The sequence below is a fragment of the Tursiops truncatus genome, chromosome 12 (assembly GCF_011762595.2).
Source record: "Tursiops truncatus isolate mTurTru1 chromosome 12, mTurTru1.mat.Y, whole genome shotgun sequence".
In the NCBI taxonomy this organism is placed as follows: domain Eukaryota; kingdom Metazoa; phylum Chordata; class Mammalia; order Artiodactyla; family Delphinidae; genus Tursiops; species Tursiops truncatus.
In genome coordinates, this window is record NC_047045.1 from 69,665,292 (window position 1) to 69,685,415 (window position 20,124).

Below are 20,124 nucleotides of genomic sequence, written 5' to 3' on the forward strand. Positions count from 1 at the left end.
TGCCATTAGGAGGTGGGGCCTTTGGGAAGTAATTAGGTCATAAGGGTGGAGCCCTCGTGAATGGGATTAGTGCCCTTATAAAAGGGACCCCAGAGAACTCTTTCAGTTTCTTTCCATTGTGGAAGAATACAACACAAAGAAGGCAGTCTGCAACCTGAAAGAGGACTCTTACCAGAACCAGACCATGATGGCACCCTGATCTTGGGCTTTGGCCTCCAGAACTGTGAGAAATAAATTTTTGTTACCACCCAGTCTATGGTACTTTGTTATAACAGCCCAAACTAAGACTCTCTCTAATTCATGTGGAAAGATATTTGGTTTTTACCTGCAGTGGCAAAGAATATTGTCTGACTTAGCTATAGAGGTCTTGATTTATAGATGAGCATGTGGCTGTCTGAAGTTACAGCTTGCTATAATTAGGTGTGACCACTTGATGAAATTATGGCAACAGAATATAAGTGAAAATGGTGTTTACACTCAAGGAAGCATGTTCAACGCAAAGGGAAGGTGTATGCCTTCTTCAAAACTTTTCCGCTTCTCATGGCTGTAATGCAAATGTGATGGCTGGAGTTGATCAGCATCTTGGGCAATTAGGTGGAATCTGTATGATGAGAATGACAGAAGAACAAAATAGAAGAAACCAGAGTCCCTAAGAATAATTAAGTCCCATTTACCTTCAGAGTTCATTTACTTCAGCAAGAAATAATTGTTTATCTTGTTTAGACCATTTCTACTTTGGGACTTCTGTCACTACTTAAACCTACTTTGCTCAAGGGTAAAATAAGCAAGAATTGAAAGTATTGCATATAACAAGCCCACCACAGATGGATAATCTTTGGGATATTGAATATTTTAAACTTTAGTAATTTTCAATCATGAGACTGTAAAGTTTCTTATATGGCACTTCTTACATTTCATAAAATTTTACGGATGTGAACTTACTTGATCCTTATGACAACGTGTAAAGGAAACAGGAAAAGTATTAATGACCTCATTTCAAGGATGAAGTAACTGTGACTCAGAAGAATTATCACATTCTCAAACTTACCAAGCAGGGTGGTAATATATTCAGGGCTAAAATCCAGGCCATCCTGGTCCAGAGATTTTCCTACCACAGTTCTTGAGTGGCAACTCATGCTTTCCCTGGCATTCAGTAATTATGAGAGGTTAATCAGGACTCCATGTTTTTGTCTTAGACACTTATGTTTGAATATATCACAACTGATAAAGGATGTTTATTCTTTTCAGAGGCACCTGACTGAAAGAGTCAAGTCTGGGAGTCCTGGGCGCTAACTCTGACTCTGTTCTAACTTAACTTCTTGTCTGTTAAAAGAAAGCGGTAGAGAAGAAATTACCTCTAAGGAATACATTCTCTCTAGGGGGGGCCATGCAGCACTGATACCTTCTGATTGGTTATGAGAGTCTAACCAACATGTAAACACCTCTTTGCTCCCTGCTTTTGGAGAAATTATAAAGAATCGAGAGAATGTTTATTAGTTTAAAAAAAGAAAATGCTTCCATTAGAAATTTGTGGCTACTCTATTGCAAGAATCCGTATCTGAGAATAAATATCACCAAAGCTTTGTGTGAATTGGGAATGATTTCAATTTCTGTTGGTTTCCATGACAGTAGGATTGCAATATTTAAAAAATAAAAATGCAGGATGCCCAAAGAAGTCTGAATTTCAGGTAAGCAATGAATACTTTTTTAGTATCAGTCTGTCCCGTGCAATATTTGGGAAATTCTGAGAATTATTTGTTGTTTATCTGAAGTTCTCATTTAACTGGGTGCCTTGTATTTTATCTGGCAATTCTTTGTGGCAGATACTAGAAACTGGCTTGTTTACCACCTAGTCTTTTAGTGCCTCCTTTTAGTGCCTCCTTTTAGTGCCTCACTGTACTGTGGAAGCTGTAAAGCATTTTGCATGTGATTTAGGTATTGTCGATCTGTTGCACTTGTCCAAAACTTAAATTCAGAACTGGGTTACACAGTAAGAGAAGAAAGCGTGAAGCTCAGTTGCCTTGGTGCAGATCGTACAGAGGCAATGTTCTCTGGGAGCTAACAGATGTAAACAGAGCTTTCTAGTTTTGCAAGCTGCTTCCTGGTCATGGCAGGAGAAGCAGCTCTTGGGGTGCCCAGTTAGAGCCTTGAGAATTATTTCTGGAAACTCAACCTAGAGTCTGTTTCCTCAGCCATTGCCTTGATCCGGGAATAAACGCCATCCGGCTTAATCTAGTTGGAATGGTTTCTTTTCTTCGTAACTGGACCATGACTGATATAGTTCTTAAATTATTTTAAATATTAAAGAGAAGGGGGAAAAGTGAGATGTTCTTCTCTGTTTTTAAGCTTATAAACAGCATCATAAAAATAAACATTTATTAAAGAAATAATACCACCACCCTAAGTAATCCTATATTTCAATTCATCAAAAAATCGTTTTTGTGTTCCTTCCAGTCCTAGTTCTTAAGCAGACATCATTTTTCATATTGTAATCATAATGCAGATACAAGTTTACATTCTACTTTTCTCCCTTAACATTATTCCGTAAATACTTTCTGTATTGTTACATGATTTCCATAATTATTTTAATGGCTGTGTAACTAACAGTTCTTCTAGTTGATGTATCTTAATTCAATTATTCTCTTATTTTTGGATGTAAAGGTTTTTTTGTGTGTGCCATTATAAACAATTGTTTAGTTAAAGATAAATTCCAAGCAGTGGGATAACTAGGTCAAAGGCTGTGAACATTCTGTGTCTCTTAAAATGTTTTTCCAAATTGCTTTCCACCAGGGATGTGACAATTTTAAATGGGTGGCAGATTTCATTGGTGACTGAATTAAGGAAAGTCAGTGAAGCTAAACATCATCCAGAATGCATGTGACCCAGCTGTACACAGCCCACACACAAAAAAGGAGAAATGCCTGCAACATGTGGCCAAATAAACAACTAAAAATTGTATTAGCTTCATTTTTAATAGAATATGATTGTCTCTTGTTCTTTAATTGAAGGATATCTTACTTATTTTAAAGTTTAAAAGCGTGTCTTTGCATAAGGAGCCAGAAGCAGCTCCTCTGGCCTTCCATCTCATGTTCTCATTTTCCCAAACTTTGTCTCTTATTCAGCAAAGGGAGCAACCCATCAAGAATATGCTTCTTTTATTAATGCAAATTAATACCCAGTGCTTGTTATTTGGCTCAGAAATATTGGTGTTGGTGCCCCTGTGATGTACAGTGGCTTCTTGTGAGTAGAAAAGAGATAGGAACTTTACTAATTTTTTAACTAAACTGTTCTTTAAATTTTCTTCCAAAGATTTTCAAATTTGGAGGGTTTTTTTTTTTCCCATTCACTAAATGTAATCTAGACTTATGACTGTCACATCCTCTTATCTTCCCACCAAAATTACCCCCAGCGTGGCTTTTTAGGTATTCAACTCTAATTAATTGGAAGTAGTTTCTGGGAGAGGATGCTTCATATAGGGGAACCTGGATAATTCCCATTGTAAGATGGTAATTTTGGTCCCATTTTGAACCATCAAAATAGAAAATGTTTTCAAGTGTCAGATCTCCTTATGACATGTTGCGATCTTGGAAAATTTTGGGCAAAAGTGGCTACTTAATTATCAGGATGGTAGCCAACTAACTTTTCTCAGAGTTGACCAGCTTTTCTTATAGCGTTCTGACTTCATAAGGCAGGGAAATGGTAAATCTTTCTGTTAAGGGCCAGATGGTAAATATTTTCAGCTTTGCAGGCTGTACAATCTCTGTCCCAGTTATTTAACTCTGCCCTTGTAGCGTGAAAGCAGCAATAGAGAATATGTAAATGAATGGGTGTGACCGTGTTCCGATAAAAGTGTATTTACAAAATCAGGCTGTGGGCCCATTTGGCCAGCTGGTCGTACTTTAGCGACCCCTGACTTCAGGAATCTGGCTTTAGATGGCCTCCAGGAGTAATCCAACTTTGTTTCATAAGTCTCTTAGCACAAAGATTATCAACTTTACAATGAGAGAAAAAAAATTAATAAGAAAAAGAAATCTTGGCTTAAAATGAACTCTGATGACTTCTTAAAAAAATAAAGGTTGTGTATGAGATAATCCAGAAGTAATAAGAAAGGACACTGATACTTAGAAATAAACTTGGAAGAGCTATCCAGAATTTGAAAGAGCTTTGGAAAATGGATTCCCTCAAAAGAGTCCAACCAAAACTTAGGACAAGGATTGAAGTAGCTAACCAGTCTCAGGAATAATACCTGTGCCCTAGCCCTGTCATGGTATTGCCTCTCTCAGAGTCTGAGTCAATCTAAGGACAGAGTTATTGACTTTAGGACAGTGCTTTTTACTGACTAGAATGGACCAACATCCTTAGAGTTCTTGAGGCAGACAGATAACCCTGCCCATTCCAATCCGGAAACCTAGGGGACTGTGTTAAAGGTCGAGTCTCTGGAATGAGGAGGAATGGGGGTGGGGTGGGCATCCTTCCTAGTCATCTGTAGCTGCCAATCAGTGGGAGAGTCAGAACAACAGCTAGAAGTGTTTGTCAGGCCCTCGGTACGTTGCTGATATAGTGAACAATAATTTTTAATTTTTTACTTCAAGTTTAGTCAATAGGCTCTCTTTAGTAGTATATGCTTATTATTTATTCTGAGCTGGGACATGCTCAGCTATCCTACTTACAGTAAATATAGTCCACATAACGTTAGCTAACATTATTGTATATACCTGGAGGTACATGTAGTATTGAACATACATTTTTAAATTCTCACAGCAACTCTATTGAGTGGGGAATATTATTAGTCACATTTTATTAGCAAGGAAACAGAGGCACCACAAGTTTAGAGAGCCATCCTGATTTACCCACTGAACGTGGGCCATTACACACCTGTTTTTCTTGACTGTAAGGCTCTTAAACATGACACACTGTCTCTTTTGGTTAGGTAGGAAACAAGACCTTTTTCTTCTTCTTCTTTTTTTTTTTTCCTATTACTTCAAGTAAGCAAGTGGACAGAAGTGAAAAATAGAACACCTCCTGTTATGTCAGAGATGTCTGGTCATCTTTAAAAATGGTCACTTAAAAATAGTAACCTTTGAAAATGAGAAACCTTCCTGCACATACAGGAATGCTGATCTGCCTGTACTTCTCCTGCCTGTTCACTAAGGAAGATGCACCCTCTTTGGTGAAAGCAAGCATCCCTCCAGTGGGTAAAACCCTGGACAGGTAAAAAAACAAGATGGCTCCACAGAGGATAATGGTTCTGTTTGTCCTGCCTGCAGCATCAATAGTGTGCATATTTCTTCTCAATCTGAGCAATATCTTTTGTTTTCTTCTCCTGCCATTAGACCCTCCAGTGGCTGATTTTCTTCTACTCCTTAGAATCACCTCGAGTCTCATCGTCTCTAGCAGTGCCTTGGTGTCTGTCCTTGTTCTCTAATACAATTAGAGATGTTAACTTTTCTTCTAATCAGAGTGACTTTTCTCTAAATTTCAGAGGTTGAAGTGAACACGGAGGTGAGGAAATCACTGAATGAACATGTCAAGCTGCCTGTTTCCTCTATGTTTCATGGGAACTTTTGGCAGTCCTGATTTCTGGGTTCTGGAATTCCATGAGTGACCAAAATATCAAAAACATTCAGGTGTCGTTTATAGCTTGGCCAAATTTTAAATTTTGTCTGGTAAGGACATTGAAAAACAAAAACAAAAACAAAAAATTGCCATCATAACCACTATCGTTTCACAAGAGAAAGAACATTTTAAACACCAGAAGTGGGCCGTAATCTCAGAAAAAGAACAATGCTTTAAATTGAATTCATTTTGTTTTTAAAAAAGCTCACTACATTGTCCTTGCATTTTTCATTTTGCTCTGACAGCTTATAACTTAATTTTGAGCTGGTCCAGGTCCAAGAGCTGGTGTTTGGGAACTGCTGGTATAATGGAAAGAATCTTATCTTGGAGTCAGACAGATCTGGCTTCAAATCCTGACTTCTCCATTTGACTTTGGGCGAGTCAGCCAATGGGTCTGAAGCTCTCCTAATGGGAGGAATTGGGAGACCCTCAGGACGTAGCTGTGCATCTGGTGAGGCCCTGTTCCTGATTCATGTCTACTCTTTGTCTTCCTTTTCTCCTTTATGTGTCGCAACCATTGAACAATAAGAAACAAAGGAAACTTACCATGAAAGCAATTTTGAATAGTTTTGTTTTTATTGATATAAGCATACGAGTTATTTGAATTGTAGCCATTCTATAAATTCACACATACCAATTAGTAAAAATTACTTGGGTGATTTCTAAATTATTTGAATAGTTGGCCAATAAACCAAAAGAAAATAAAACAAAGACAATCAAACATGTGGGTAAATCTGGTCCGTTTCTTGGACCTTGGACTAACACACCTCTGTTAATGCAAAGGCTACTTGGGTGTATCATCTGATAAGGGCTCTCGCTCTTTGACTGAACATTAGTCAGGTTGCTCTGAGCCCTCTTCTCTATTAGGTCTTACCCTTGGCCTGCCAGTCTAGTTCAGCAAGAATCCTGCCAAGCCAGTTTAGCAGAAGTCTACCTCTATCCTTGATACCAAACCAAGTTCCTCTTAATAACTTTCTATCTACACCTTCACCCTGCCCATTGGCTACAAATACCCAGCTGCCATTGGTGGTATTCAGAGTTACATTCAGTCTCCATCCCCTATTGCAGTAGTCTTGACCTCTACTGAGATGGTCTTGAATAAAGTCCCCCTTACCTGTTTAACTCCATGCAGTGCGATTTTTCTTTGATGTATCCCAAACCCACATGACGTTGGAAAGAGATCTACATAAGAAGACGTGGAGGGTCACATGAGGAATTAACCCCAGGAATAGTCAGTTCCAGGCTTTATAAATTAATTTTTTTTTAATTTCAGGGATTGAAACTAGATAGAATTGTTCTAATTTGATCATTTGGGGGAAAAGAGAAGTCAATTTCTATCCCTATGAACTAATAATTTGGGAAGAAATTGGGCAAAAGAAGAATCACTCCTTTTTCACTCATGAAGTGTTTGTTAAATGCCTTACATTACCATAATTCTTTTTCTAGTGTTCAGAAGACTAGCAAGGCACGTTTCTTAAGTGCCTTCACTGGTGACAGGTTTGTTATAGGTAAAAATGCCAAAGGTTTTTTTCCAGCAAGTGTCAGCACTAATGTTGCTATTAGTAATTACCTCCCCACCAACACTTTGCTTCCAGAAAGGAATCCTGGGGGAAGGGGGAGAAAAAGTAGTTCAGAAAGTTTACTTTTCTCTACAGAGCTGCTTAAGAAACCAGTTGATTTGCATTGTACCTTTTTGTCCTGAAGTTACAATTTTTTTTCTCTGTAGTGGTTTGCAAGCCATTTCACAATATGGCCCACCTGCTGAGTACTCATAACTTTGATTCTCTTATATCAGTCTTCCACTATGTTGCTAACCTGACAGTGTCACTGAAAGGAAAAGAAAAGCTTTTTTTTTTCCTGTGAAAATCAGTGGCAGTTTCGATGCTAAGCTCCTCCAGTGCAGGATCTGTTCATAAGTATCTTTGTATTCTCTACAGCCGCAATTTGGGGCATAGTTAATGCACAATAAATATGTATTGAATTTATGTAACATCCATTTTTGAACTTTTCATCCAATTTTTTCCTCTGGCCTATGTTAGTTTTCTAGGACTGCTGTAACAAGTTACTACAGACTGGGTGGCTTAAAACAACAGAAAATTATTTTCTCATAGTTCTGGAGGCTAGCTGTCCAAAATCAAGTTGTTGGTGGGGGCCATATTGTCTCAGAGAGTTCCTAGCTTCTGGTGCTTGCTGGCAATCCTTGTTATTCCTTGGCTTGCATCGCGAGAGTCTCTCTGCCTCTGTCCTACTCCCCTATATCTGTGTCAGATTCCTTCTTGGTAGGATACCAGTCATGTATTAAGGCCCACCCTTATTCAGTATGACTTCATCTTAACTTGATTATATCTGCAAAGAACCTATTTTCAAATAAGGTCACATTCAAAGGTCCTGGGTAGACATGAATTTGGGGGGTCACTATTTAACCCAGTATAAGGCATAAAGAATCCTTCACCCCAGAAGGGTAGTAGAATATGCCACCTCGAATATGCCACCTCAAATATGCCACTTTAGCATAAGAATTGTTTTGAGCTGAGGCAACTGAGAAGAAGCAGATACAAGGAAAGCTCCCTGCCCTCCCCCTATTTGCCTAAATAAATTTTGTAGCATGTAAATGTGTCCCTCTTCTCCTGTCTACCAGAAAGGACAAAAGTTAATCCCCAGAAACAACTTTAGACCTTATCAGCCTGTAGAAGGCGCCAGAGGAATCTACATAACAAACTTTACTAACTAGGCTTTATCTCCTCCTAGTTTTCTCCCATAGATCTACCTTCTCACAGTTTGCCACCCTCGGAAGTCAAAAACTGCTTTCTTTTCTCTTATCATTTCTATGAATTTATTGTTCTTTGTTGAAGATGCTATGTATCAGCTGGAGTCGTAAGCCTTCACTTTTGAGTTACTCAGTTTTCCTTGGGTATCTCCCATGCATACATTAGATGTGCATATGAATGAACTTGCTTGTTTTTCTCTTGCTAACCTCTATTATTAAGTGGGTCTCAGCCAAGAATTTAGAAGAGTAGAGGGAAAATTATTTTTCCTCTTCTCCCCGTATCATTTTAGACTTTTATAGTTATCTCTGTAGCTCCAACACCTTAAGATAGCTCTTGGCTATTCAAGCTATTAAAATTTCCTTGTTTTTCTTTTAGCTCTGAGTTAAAACCTAATATCTCCTGATGCCCTTGACCATCACTTGTTTTGAAGGGCTACCCAGCTTTTCAGTTTTTTGCCCAGGGGAGCTGGCTTTTTGCTCCACACAGCTCAGCTAAAAACAGGGGACAGATTACAATAATCCCAAGAGCCTGCCTCCCTAGTGTAAATCCCTCAAGACTGTCCTTTTTCAATTAGGATGAATAATTTTCCTTCTCTGAATACTTCTCAGATCCTTGCCCTTTGAAGCCTGGAACCAGTGTAAATGCTAATTTGAAATTAACATACAATTCATTTTTTGCTCACCTCCCCTGGTTTACTTCCAGCTTCTTAACTTGGCCTCTCACAAACACCTTAGGCACTGATTTACTTCCTTTTTAAAAAGCCCATGACTATTTTTCTCCAGGTAATGTTGGAATCTATTTAAATTTTCTCTGTCTCTTGTGTGTATGAGGGGGTGGGGGGCTGGGCAGTGTACACGTATGCAGGTGTATGTGCAAAGAAGAGGCATTGGACTAATGTCCTGTAATGTCCTGTCTAGCTCAGGTACCTATGAGAGCAATATAAAGTTTCATCTGGAAGTAAACAGCCACTTCTTATTTATTACTAAATTTCAGAAGTTTCTGACAGTGCTCACTCCTCAGAAGCAAGTGATTGAAAAGACACTTGAATAGGTATTCCCACAAGACACTACCTCAAAGACCATCCCTTTTGCCTGGGAGGATTATATTTTTTGCGAGTCATTGTGACTGTTTTCATTTTCGCATGGTATCCTATAGCTTTTCTCTGATTAAGTGACATCTTTTTGGACTGTTGCATACATGTTGAAAGGTTATGTCCTGCTGTTCCTGTGGGTCACAGCTAAGCAATGCCACCTGAAGGCATGCCTCCTATGACCTCTCGAATGGCTTCATCGCATGGACGCTTCCTTTAGCTTATCATACTTAATTAGGGTTCACTGCTGTTTGGGCCTTTTATTTCTCTCCCTCATTCTCTTTCTTCTTCTCAAATATTTATTGAGCTTCTATTCTTTACCAGGGTTGGGGCTAGAACCCTTGAGAAAAATTTAAACAAGTCATAGGGTTTTCCTTGAAACACTAAATATGCAAATGGGCAATGGATTACCTGTATATAACAGTGGAACTCTGACCCATCGTCTTCTGCAGCAACCAGCCTGGAAAGTCAAACCAACACTTCTGCAGCAATCAGGCAGGAACAGTCAGGACTTGGTCTATGAGTGCCAGCTTCTCTATTTTTTGTCCCTGCTTCCAACTCAGGACCAATGAGAGAGAGAAAGCCAAATATGCTCCCTAAAGCAATCACGTAAGATATCTTGCTTCCAGTTAGCTCCTGCTTCCCCGTGTCAACAAACCTCCAGCCACAGCAGACTTGGAGGCTTCCTTCTTTGCACTGTAAAATTTTCCACTCCCTTGTCTGCCTTTGAGTTTCTGTCAAGCGCAAGTGATGGTGACTGACTCCCTTGTTACAGAAAGTTCTGAATAAGTGGGCCTGTTTGTTCTCATTTGGATGGTCTTTGTTTATTTCCACAGTTCTCCTGGAGGTTTCACTGAGATCCACTCTGCACAGCCTGTCACTTAGACGTGTGATACTCAACGGAGGCCCCTGTGTTTTGGTGCTGAGGCTTGTTGAATCCCTGCCCCTGGGGTAAGTCAGAACTAGGCCTAAACTGGGCTCTTTTTGTATAACTTGGCTATTTATTCTCAGTTTGGTACCAGGGTTTTGTTATTGGTGCCCGTTTGTTTGGCATCCTTGGTGGAATCAAGCCATTCCTTTTCATCCTCTTTTGTTCTCTTTGTGCTTCTATTTTTTGTTGTGCGTCTAAAAGTGTTGTAATCAGAAGGAGACTCACCAAACAGATCATAGTCATAGAGCGTTACCGGGTATAATAAGCCTGTTGTTCAAAAGCCAGCTTCACCGACCATTGAGTTTATGGTTTCTCATCAAGCTAGTATCCATTTGGAAAAATGTTGTTGTGTGTCAGCAACGAAACTAGATAAGGTTCTCCTTCCGTCTTTAATTTCTGATTTGAGAGCTTGGCTTTGAAAGTTCTGAGAGTTTTCTGCCTGTTGGAGGTGCAGACTGTCCGGTCTGTGGTTGGAGGCAGATAAGTATTAGTTGAGGCCCAAGGCATGAGGTGCACAATCATCACTTTTTAGCGACCATTGCTATGGGGTTGTCTAAGACTAAATCGTCTTGTTTTGTTGGAAACATTTCCGCTTCTTTTCGGTGCTCTCAAGTCTTGTACCTATTTTTCTAATGGCATAATCACTGAAGATGATTTGGCTTTCAGTGGCCACTCTGGGGGAACATTTGACTTGAACACAATTGTTCATTTGATATTTATGCCACCAACTTTTATGACCCAGAGAGAGCCACAGCCACACACCCCCACCTCATCCCTCTCCAGAAGACCCTCCAAGACCAGCAGGTAAGTCTGGCCCAAGGTCCTATGAAGTCATTGCTTTTGCCCTGGGTCCTGGTGCACACGAGACCTTGTATGTACCCTCCAAGAGTGGAGTCTCTGTTTCCCCCAGTCCTGTGGAACTCCTGCAATCAAGCTCCACTGGCCTTCAAAGCCAAATGCTCTGGGGGTTCCTCCTCCAGACCCTCAGGCTGGGGGACCTGACATGGGGCTCAGAACTCTCACTCCTGTGGGAGAACTTGTGCGATATAATTATTCTTCAGTTTGTGGGTTGCCCACCAGGGCGTCTGGGATTTTATTATATCACAAGTGTGCCCCTCCTGCTTTCTTGCTGGGTTTCTTCTTTATGTCTTTGGATGTGGAATATATTTTTTCTTAGCTTCCAGTCTTTTTTATAGATGGTTGTGCGGCGGTTAGTTGTGATTTTGGTGTTCTCATGAGAGGAGGTGAGCTCAAGGTCCTTCTACTCCGCCATCTTGTCTCCAATCTCCAATTGTTCATTTGAGAGACACCTTAGAAAGAAAGAGAATAATATTTTTCAGGCCCATTGGGCAGCATTTTTATTGGTAGCAGAGGCCTCCAAATAAAATTCTCATCAACGGTTTCTTTACTAGAAGATTTTTTTGCCAATGCTAACGAGCAATTTGACAAACTCATATAACAAAACATAAGACTCATTTCCCAGGTAAATCCTCCCCATCCTTGTCCTCCAGTTGCCTCCCACTAACCAAACGTTCTTCCTTTTTCCCTTCTGATCTCTCCTTTTATACCTCTTTTGACTCCTCCCTTTCTTGCTCTTGTCCAAATCACCTAATTCTTTTAAGAATCCAAACTCCAATTTCCTCTAAAATCCATCCCTCCCATGAGTCAAGTGTGTAAGCAACTGTAGAATTTAAACTTTGGAACCAAATTAAATCAAGAGCTATAACTAGGATTTCCCTAAACCCAGAGAGACCAGCAAATATTCATAGAAGAATTTAAAATTCCTTGGGGTGCATTAGACCCATGGTTACCTGATCTGTATTAAGTTGTACACATGTTGGTTGAAACCTCAGTTGCTAAATTCTGAGTTGCAAAAGGTGATTGGACTGACCCAGGAAGGCAACTATAAGGATCCTTCCTTCCACAGTAAACCTGAGAGTCAAATAATGTACCCCCCTGCAATAGAGCAGTCCCCTAAAAGTCATACCCAAAATATTTCCAATAAAAATCAGTTGAAGATCTGTTGCATAATAATGTGAATGTAGTTAACACTACTAAACTGAACACTTAAAAATGATATAAGGAGATTAAGTTTTATGTTATGTGTTTCTTAACCACAATTTAAAATTAAAAATAATTTTTAAACATTTTAAAATTTGGTTGAACCATAGTTTAATCATGCAAACAGAAAAGTAATAAAATAATAAGAGATTTTTAGGAAGATTAGAAAATCCTTCCAAAATTATTTGGGAGTTAAAGAAGGGGCAGTCCTTTCCTCTCATTTTGACAATGGAGTTAAACATGAAATTGGAGATCTAATTCAAAGATGAAATTGGAATGGTAAATAGTTCCTTTACCTGAATTACACCTGACAGAACATTTTGAAAGGGCTTTAGAACCAAAACCAAGATGAAACCCCAAATAACCTTAAGGTCCTATAGATCAAATAGGTGGCACACTTCCCAACTAACCACCTATTGACAAGGACACTTGTAGATATTTATAAATTGAAATGACACTGGAAAAAAAGGCAGTCCCATCTAACCAAAGAAAAACCAAGGCAAAGAAAAATTCTTTAGTTCGGATGAATGAGGGAAGCTTCAGGGAAGGAAAAAGAGCTCAATATTTTCCTTAAGTTTAAACGTTCAGGGTGAATTAAATATAAATATAGCTGGTCAACCTCATCAATTACTGGTAGACACAGACAATCCTCTTTCTACATTAGGCTTTGCCATATTTGCTCAACCTCTTCCCAAGAGTAAACACACCACTCAGATGGTAGGTATTTCAAATAATCACAGATGTTCCCTGTCTCCCAGCCCTTAACTGTAACCCTTGGGCCCTTAACTAAAAACATTCCTTCCTGTTCTGTGATACCACCCCTGCAAACTTAATAGGGAAGGATTTACTTTGCAAATGAGACTGTAATATGAAATACACACCAGAAGGACTATTTCCTGAGGATACCCTTATTTGTAATCAAGTTGTGTCTCCTTTGTCTTCTCCATTATATTTGATACGTGGCCCAGTTAAAGGTCTTTACATCATACCTGACACTATGAGCTAAAATTTCAGCTGACATAGGAAAAATAATAGAAGCAGAACCTAGCAAAATTCAGATGGATCCTACCAAACCATTATCCAAACTTCCCCAGTATCTCTTGAAGCCAGAAGCAAAAGAAGGGATCAAACCTATAGTTAAGAGCTTTGTATACAGAGGTCTTATACAACGCAATAGCCTTTGTAACACTTCTGTCCTGCCAGTAAAGAGACTAGACAGAGGAAGATACCAATTTGTTCAGACCTTAGCGCCATCAGCAAAATTGTTATCCTTTGGTTCCGGATAGTACCTAATGTAAATACCATCCTGTCATTAACTCTGCCTGAAGCCACTTGCTTTACTATATTGGATCGTTGCTCCGTCTTTTTCAGTGTGGCTTTAGAACAGAATAGGCAATATCTTGTTGCCATTACCTGAATAAGACAACAATACACCTGGACAATCACACCACAGGGTTTTTTCCTCACATCAATACTTAAAGATTAAATTTCCCTTGTGATTCAATTGTGAAAAATATGTGGATGATCTCCTTCTTTGTTCAGAGAACAAGGAAACTCATAAAAAAGTATTCAGTTTACATTCTCTCAGCCTTAGCAGAAAAGGGACATACAGTTTCAAAAGACAACTTTTGCTAAAATATGGTTCATTATTTAGGGTATGACCTACATAAATGAGGGAAAAGCACTCTCTCCGGATAGACTAAAAACAATCTAGACTTATCCTAGACACTTCAAAAAATAACTATTAAGAGAATCTCTAAGTTTAACTGGATACTGTAGTCAGTGGGTGCCAAATTTTACCGAAATCGCGATGCCTTTTTAGGAGTTGGCTGAGCCTACGGTACGAAACTCTCTTCAGAGAGCCCAAGCATTAACAGGCCTTCCATAACCTGAAGAGGGCTCTTCAGCAACCTTACTTCGACACCACTAACTACACAAAACCCTTCTGTCTATTTGTGCCATCCGGACAAGATTTTGCTGTTGTAACTCAATTTCATGGGAACCACCAAAAACTATTTGCTTACTGTAACCTTACTCCTGGTATGACAGCTGTTGCCGTTAAACTTGTTGGTGCTTCTGTTGAACTAGATCTGGGTTCCCTGCTTGACCTCATGGCTTCTCATGCAGTATAGATATTACTGCTGGCGGAGAACACACAACACTTTTCAGCCAGCCAGTTAACTTTTTATGAAATTCTTTCACTCTCCCTCTCACATTATTATTCTCCATTGCAATACTCTGAATCCTCCCACTCCCCCATTCTTGCTGGAAGGGGAGCCTCATGATCGTCACTGTACTCTGCCCGGGTTTCCTGGAGACTCCCGTTGAGAACTCTGACCTGATTATTTATTGATGGATCATACCTCAAAACAGAAGCTGAAGGTTATCAAACAGGATATGATATCACTAATTTAAGCTCCCCTTTAGAATACAGTCCTCTTTCATAGGTAGATATAGTCCTCTACCGTATGTAAAATAAGCCTAAATGGAGAACTTACTGCACTTACTAGACCTTGTCAATTAACCAAAGACCAGAGAGTAAACACATATACATCTAGCAGATATACATATATACATATAGCAGATATGCTTTTGACATAGTAATGGCTTTGGTGTGCTTTGGAAACAAAAGGAGACTCTCACTTCTGCTAGAACCCCCATTAGAAATGAAAAGCAAGTTAAGGAACTTTCAGACACACTCCTACTTTCCTAGAGAGATGGCTACTATAAAAGTTGAGGCTTATGCGAAAAGACATAGTATGGAAACTAAAGGAAATGCTCTAGCAGATCAGTATGTCAAACAAGCAGGTTATTTTCCTGTCTAATCCCTGAAAGGATAAGTCCTGGAGGGATTCAAAGAGACCATTATAAATTACCAACATTTAGCCCCTGGTTTGTAAAGGGAAGAATGGGAAAAATCTGGTTGCACGCTTCCCTCAGATGCCGAAACTATTCATTGGCCTGAAACTATTCGTCATTGTACAGACAGATTGGTTACTATCTTAAATCAACATTGGTGGGGAAATTTAAAAAACACAGCTGAGGTTATTTTGGGGTCATATGCACATGTTAACAACATAATGCTGGAAAAATTATAAAGGTAGGACATGGCCAGAAACCAAAGCCTCAAGGGCGTTTTGAACACCCTCAAATGCACTTTATCCTGCTTCCACCTCTATGGGATTTGACTGTGTTTTAGTTATTGCACATCTATTTTCAGAACAGGTTGGAGCATTTCCTTGCTGAAAAACTATAGCCCCTACAGTTGCTAAAAATCTGCTTGATTTTATGTTTCCAGCCTGTAGCATATCAACTTTTATGTCAGTGGCCAAGGCACACACTATGTGGGGAAAAAAAAAAAAAAAGAACTCTGTAAAGTGTTACCCCTTTCTCAAAACCTTTACTGTCCTTACCACATATAATCTTCTGGAAAGGTTAAAAGAACAAAAGGCTTCCTTAAATTAAAATTAGGAGAAACTTTAGAAACCCTTGAGCTCCCTTGGCCAAAGTATTCTCATTAGTTCTTATGGTCATACGGTCCACTCCCTGAGGGACACATTGTTAACTGGAAGTCTCATGCATTTAGTGATTTCATCTTCAGTACTAAACTCTTCCCTACTGCGTGCAGATAGGACAAAATATTGCAAGGGGCTCAGGTACTATACCCATTCCCTATCACCAACAGATGAAAGCCACCTTCCTGCAACATCTTCCCAAAGAGCCTCTGTATGATATTCAACCAGGAGGTTTCATACATTGGAAGAGATATCAAAGAAAAACTGCCCTTGGACCTCCCTGGAAGTAACCTTATCTGGTAGTTTTAACAATAAACACAGCAGTGAACCTCCAGGGAGTCAATCTTTGCGCTCACATTTCACAACTAAAGAGGCAATTCAAAATTCCACATAATTGGAAGACTACTCGAATAGGGGACCTCAAACTGAGGATTCTCAGAAATCCTTCAGAACAGTTCTATTTTCAGAAGTAGGCACTAGCTCAAGAACTTTAAAACAAACAGATGACCTCAGATAATGTATAGATTCCCCCAAGACGTTGGACCAAAACACCTGCCTAATTCTTGCTTTGTTTTTGATTTGCTTGTGTATATTCACTCTTTTTCTGTTTCTAAAGATCACTGTTTTTTGACTACCTGCAGCTCTTTTTCTTTTTTTATTCCTTCATAATAATAGTTGTTAGTCAGTGTATACTCTAATGCTATTCTTAGATTATCCTAAATGCTATCCACTCCCCTCAATCTCTCTGATTGCTAGAAATGCCAGCTATTACCAGATCCCTATCATAAAAACCACTGGGCAATTCTGGTCTCATCAAATGAGACCATAGGGAATTACAGCTGGTGATATTTCCACTTGCATCTACATGAACAGATGACCTTAAAAAAAATCAACCTGTGACTTTGCTAGTGTCCTTTTTTTCCAGGAAAAGGACCAATTATTATAATCTCTTGATCAGATCCTAGATAATTCTAAATTTTAATTCAACAACCTTTGAAGGGCAATGACCAAACACTTATTATTTGGAAAAGAATAATAGAGATCCAAATATGTAACCAGATAATGTAATGGCTTGGTTCCAACTTTATGTCATAAATGACTCCTTTTTCCCTGGATCTCCACGTGCCCCTATAGGATACTACTTCCTTTGTGGCCGACACACTGGTCCTGTTTGCTTCACATTAACATCTCATTTACCTCAGGAAAGGTATTCTGAGAATTTTCTGTACATAGAGAACTTAATTCTCTAAGTCACCAAGGCTGGAGAGAAGATATATTATTATTACAAATCTATAAATAATAAAATCTTATATTATTTACAATTCCATAAATCAGATGTGAGTTCCTAAATGACGGTACTCGTAATTATTCAAATACTCTACCTGGAAGAATTACTGACTCATTGTTTATGCAAACAGAGCAGTATTCACAGTAGTGGAAACCAGACAAATAGACCAATAGTCAGATGTTATTAACAACACCACCTCTGCCTTAAATGGAAAACAGATCAGTTGGCATGCGTAGTGATGCACGTTTCTATTGCTGTTTCTTGTTGGCTAGTTCTGGTGGCATCTGTGACACTGCTAATATTTCTTGCTATATTTGGATCAATGAAATGGATACAAGGAAGGTAGAACAGGCTTAAGGAAAAAGCCTTAAGGAAACATCTTGGCTCTCTAAGGCTGATCTTCATAGCGTATAGGATTTATTCTCCTGACCTTGGTTAGGCAACTAGGGTTCCTGATTCTGAATCATCTTACAGGGACTATTCATTATTCTTGTTTTTGTCATAGTGGTTATGATGCTGGTTTGTTGTAATTTATCCAGAGTCTTAAATGCTTCTGTACAGCCTACTCATATGATTGTCATGATGATATAACAACAAAAAGGTAAAGAGATTTTGTAATACTGTTGACCCATGGAGACAACTGAAGAATCCTCAGGCAGTGAAGGTAAAGATCTTGATATCTACCTTTCCTGAATTGGTCAACTTTCTGCAAGAGAGTCAGTGATAAAATGGGGAGACTGAGAGACTGATATACAAACGAACAGTGATCAGACTACATATGACGAAAGATGTCTGGCCCATGGTCTGTAACCATCAGCCAAGAATGGTCAGGACTTAGCCTACGAGTGCCAGCGTCCCTATTTTTTGCCTCTGTTTCCAAATCAGGACCAACCAGAAAGCCAAACATGTTCTCCAAGCTCATCACATAAGATGCACCGCTTCTGTTTTGCCCACCTCTGCTTCCTCATGCCAACAAGTTCCAATCAGAGCCTACCTGAACCTTTCCATTTTTGGCATCATAAAGCTTTCCCTCTTCCCTTGCCTGCATTTGAGTTTCTACCAAATACAAGTGATGGCTGCTGACTCCCTTGCTCTAGCGAGCTCTGAATGGATATAACCTTTGCTTTTTTTTCATTTGGATGGAATTGTTTATTTCCACAGCTCCTCAAGGAACTCACAGCCTTGTGGGGAGAGACAGTATTAAACATATAATCATCATACACTAATATATGCAAAGCCATCTAATGCAGAAAAAAGGGAGTGATAGATATTTGCTTTTTTCCCTTGAGTGGCTTATTTTATTGTATCACTTTGCTTCACTTTTGGTGAAGAAAGTTGGAGTAGCCTGAGGATTCTTTGGGAGACTTGTGTTCAGTTGTAGCTGAGGAAACCAAGGAACGTAGATGGCGTTCAATCATCATTAGATGGAGCTGCTGCTTCTGGAGCACAGCCCCTGATACTCTTTAGCCTACATCTACAAAGCAGTAAAGAACATTATAGCCACCAGGATGTCTATCACCACATGACACTGAAGTAGCTTGTAGAGAGAGTACTCCTTGCCAGCCCCTGGCTGATTATAGAGCGTGATCTGTGACTGGATGCCGAGCTCGAGGAGGAACTGTGCAGTTAGGATGTTGTACAGTTATGATGCTACTTAGGAGCGTCATTGGCAGGGCTGCAATGGAAGGAGAACCTTCTGAGGGAGAGGCTTTTCTGCGAACGTACTCTTCCTAAGTCCAGTCCCATGGCGAGCACATGATCTTGCTACTATAGTGTTTTTGTGATGGTTGGGCACTGCTGAAGAAATCCTGGCTGCCTCAGAAGAGAAAACATACAGATTTTGGCTTGTCATTCCTCCTGCAAATTGAAGCTTTCTGGAATAAGTACATCCATCAGTCTGTGCGAAGCCAATGGCCTTCTCCTGCCATATGTGTCTTATGATAGTTATTGCTTGTCCTCTCTAGGTGCCAAGAACAAACTGAGTGAAAAATTAGGAGAGTAAACATGTCAGTGGCTGGGGAGTTTCCACCAAATGTTCTGGCTGCCATGCAAGAAAGGCATGAAGGCTTGATGACCTTTTTTTTTTATTTTATTTTTTTGGGTGATGGGAAAGATGGGCACAAGGAGCCCTGACAGTAGAATTACAGTAGTGGAAGTTTACTAGCACTTGGTTTTTAACACCATCATTGCCAACATCAGCATAGGGTTTATTTTCATAAAGATGTTTCGTGAGTTCAAGTGAAGATGGCCTTATACATCCATCTTCATCTTTTGAATCTGCCTCCCACTGGGCCTGGGCCATCAGTTCTTGGGCTGGACATACTCTAATAGGGATAGGGTTGACTGGATAATGCCAGTATTGCCACTGGAGCTACTCGTTCTCTCCCTCCATGGATAACTAAGCCCCTTTAATATGGCTTACTATAGTTATTTAGATTTAACTGTATTTTCATTCTGATTATAGTTGAAATTTGTGGGTCTAGCTAAGTCTTTCTTTCAAAGATGAAATTTGCTTAATTCTTTTCTAATCCTTTAAGCATTGACTTTTTTTTTTAACTCTCAGAGAAGATATTTATTTTATTTCAGAGTCTGAAGATATGCCTCCCTCCAGCCCACGAGAACTGTCAAGCACTCTTACTTTAAAAAATAGTCCTTTTTTTTTTTTTTTTTTTTTTTTTTTGCGGTACGCGGGCCGCTCACTTTTGTGGCCTCTCCCGTTGCGGAGCATAGGCTCCGGACGCACAGGCTCAGCGGCCATGGCTCACGGGCCCAGCCGCTCCGTGGCATGTGGGATCTTCCCGGACCGGGGCATGAACCCGTGTCCCCTGCATCGGCAGGCGGACTCTCAACCACTG

The 20,124-nt window shown here is 39.6% G+C and overlaps 1 long non-coding RNA gene across 1 annotated transcript in view; it reads left to right on the forward strand.

Annotated features, from left to right (window-relative positions):
* Positions 1 to 20,124, forward strand: part of LOC109552794 (uncharacterized) — a 124,265-nt gene that overhangs the window by 76,807 nt on the left and 27,334 nt on the right. The window contains exon 2 of the long non-coding RNA XR_002179669.3: positions 10,311 to 10,425. This is a non-coding gene — a long non-coding RNA (uncharacterized lncRNA). The remainder of the gene's footprint in view (positions 1 to 10,310; positions 10,426 to 20,124) is intronic.